The sequence below is a fragment of the Octopus bimaculoides genome, chromosome 4 (genome assembly GCF_001194135.2).
Source record: "Octopus bimaculoides isolate UCB-OBI-ISO-001 chromosome 4, ASM119413v2, whole genome shotgun sequence".
NCBI lineage: Eukaryota > Metazoa > Mollusca > Cephalopoda > Octopoda > Octopodidae > Octopus > Octopus bimaculoides.
The window spans coordinates 137,785,278-137,788,797 of NC_068984.1; positions in this window are offsets into that span (position 1 = coordinate 137,785,278).

The window sequence follows — 3,520 nt, forward strand, 5'->3', positions numbered from 1 at the left end:
ATATATATACTCATGCATTTATACATGTATGTATATGCATATATATAAAAATTTATATACATATATATGTATATACAATATGTATATATATACAAATATATATATATATATATATATATATATATATATATTGTACACACACACACACGTACATGTATTAATTAATTAATTTATTTATTTATCCCATCCTTCGTTCATTGCCTACCTACTTTAAATAGCAATTGAGCTAAGTGTTTAGTTCCAGTTATGCGTCTTCCCATCTTCTCTTGAATAATTTCTATACTAATTGATAATGTTTTAATAAACAAAGCGTTAATAAAGATCATATTGTTCCTAGATTAAGAATTAAATTTCTGTCATTCACATTTAAAATAAATGAATTCAGTTTTCAACGTTGCAGTGATATTATAATAAAGTTAGCAAAAAGTAAACACTAAACAATGTTATCATTATCATCATCATCATCATCATCATCATCATTATCATTATTATTATTATTATTATTATTATTATTATTATTATTATTATTATTATTATTATTATTATTATTATTATTATTACAGAGGCGGCGAGTCGGCAAATCGTTAGCATGCCGGGCGAAATGCTTAGCGGTATTTTGTCTACCGCTACGTTTTGAGTTCAAATTCCACCGAGGTCGACTTTACCTTTCATCCTTTCGAGGTCGATAAATTAAGTACAAGTGAAATACTGGGGTCGATGTAATCAACTAGTCCCATCTCCCCTATCCACCCAAATTTGAGGCCTTGTGCCTCCAGGAGAAAAGACTATTATTATTATTATTATTTTTATTATTATTGTTATTATTAAGGCGGCGAGCTGGTAGAATCGTTAACACGCTGGACGAAATGCTTAGCGGTGTTTCGCCCGTCGCTATGTTCCGAGTTCAAATTCCGCCGAGGTCGACTTTGCCTTTCATCCTTTCGGGGGTCGATAAATTAAGTACCAGTGAAACACTGGGGCTCGATGTAATCGACTAGTCCCGTCCCCCAAATATTAGGCCTTGTGCCTTTAATAGAAAGGATTATTATTATTATTATTATTATTATTATTTTTATTATTATTATCATTATTATTATTATCGTTGTTGTTGTTGTTGTTGTTATGATGATGATGATGATGGTGGTGGATTGGCTCTGTCCTTAGAGCAACGAATTATATACTCATTTGATTCAGCTTTTTACGTTCTGAGTTCAACTTTGAATTTTATCTTCCTAGTTGTCGATAATATGACATAATTCGTGCTCTAAGGTCGATTTAGTCGGCTCTTTCTCAAAATTCCTAGCTTTGTACGTATATCATCAATGATAAAGGCAGTGTTTTGGCAGACCGGTTAGATTGCCGGATCAAACAATTTAGCAATATTTCTTCAGGCTCTTTACGTTTTGAGTTCAAATCCCGACGATGTCTCAGTTTTGACTTCCTTCATCCATTGTCAAGAAAATATACCATTTTTATCAACACTGTGACCAATTCAGGTGAGACAAAGAATCAGTTTTACTTTACCCTTGAATGCTCAATTTGAGCCGTGTCGGCTTCAAATAAACCTTCCCCGCCACCCAGAGTGGTATCAGTCAGTACTGCATGGGCTCATGACATGACCATCGTAGTCTGTGTACTTATAACGACAATGAATTTTCCTTTAAGGAAATGTAAGCCTCACTGACGTAGATTTTCACCTTCCATTGAAATGCAGAACAACTTGGATGCTTTTTCTCATCAAACACTAGCTCCTTTTGGACTACATAATTACGAAAAGACCCGATCTTACTTTAATTTATGCTCATTGTCAGTAAAGTTGAGATTTAGCAGTAGAAAGCGTCCTCAGGGCAAACCACTATCAAGAAAGCTGAAGGTCGAGAATATTAAACTATCAATATTTCAAAACGGCTTTTCTGAAACGATCTCTGAAAGACTAAACAAAATATTCTTAAATCTTGATGGCATAGAAAACAGCTGGATTCCTCTAATGGAGAGTCTATACGTCTCTCAAGCTGGGTTTCTCTAAAAAGATTCTGTACGCTTGTTCTGCAGACATACTTGGTGATCCAAGGGAACGACACCACCAGGATGGTTTTGGTGAAAATAGTAAAGAAATCAAAAAACCTCTTCAAGAGAAGAAATAACTAAAGCTGTGAGGAACGATGTGTCTGTATGTATGTGAATGTTAGTGTGTAGGTATGTGCCTAACAGTAGCGTTTGTTTTACTTTCTGTCTCTCTCTTACTATTAACATGATGATTTATCGCACGCAAGTTAGGGCATTATCGTGAAGAATGAACAAGTATCTATTCTATTATGAATATATTAATAGCTGTGTTCCTAACTCCCATCATAAAATGTGTGTAACGTTGTAATCTAGATATGAAGTTTTTCTAACAATCTAGAAAATAACTGTGTTCTTAACACTCTCCGTAAAAGATGTGTAGCGATGTATCCTGGATATGAGTGTTAGCAATTATATAATATCAAGAGCTTCTGAAATAATTTTATCACCGAAACAGAGTTTGATGTGTTACTGCTTAGAATGATCATGGAATACGACAGCGAGAATTGAATTGGGAATTGAATCGAAAGAATTGAATCGAGAGAAAAATACAGGGAAAGGCTTGGGATAGGAAAAAGAAAAGTAATAAGAATTAGGATCAAAGAGAGGAAGATCAAGACGGATAAGGAAGAAAGGAATTAAATTGATGTTGGGAATTGATGTAGAAGTTAGTAGTATGACAAACTACGAAACGGAAGTTTACAGAAAAGGAAATGAAGCAAAATTATATTGCACAAACCACAATGAAAAAAACAGAGTAGAAGAGAAAACACAACCGAGATGAATAGATAAGGTTTCCTTGATATTGATCTCAAATTTTAGCACAAGGCCAGAAGTGTCCGGAAGGGCTAAGTCGATTTAATCGACTCAGTGTTCAATTGGTATTTATTTTATCGACCCCGAAACGACGAAAGGCAAAGTAGACCATGGTGGCAGTTGAACCCAGAACGTAAGTGACTCTTCATCGCACGTGTGTCCTTCTGTACCGTTTAGCCCATTCTGTCTTTTCATGGTATGTATAATTATCTGCGCATGCGTTTGCGTCTGTATCTATCTATTCCTAAATAAAAAAAGATGGATACAAACAGTATAGTAAGTAAGCCCATGCACACACACACAGACACAGACACACACACACACAGACACAGACACACACACACACACACACACACACACACACACAAAATACACATACAAAATACATAGGCACACAGACATATACACACACATACACTTACACACACACATACATACAGACGCAAATGTATGCGCAGATACGGATACACATGATTGAAAGACAATGTTTACTTGGCGATAAAAAATGACCATCCTGAAATATAACAATATTTGTTTCAACACACGATTCCACATCAAGAATCTTGCAAAACAAATACATAAACTTAATACGTAATTACACACACACACATATATATATATATATATATATATATATATA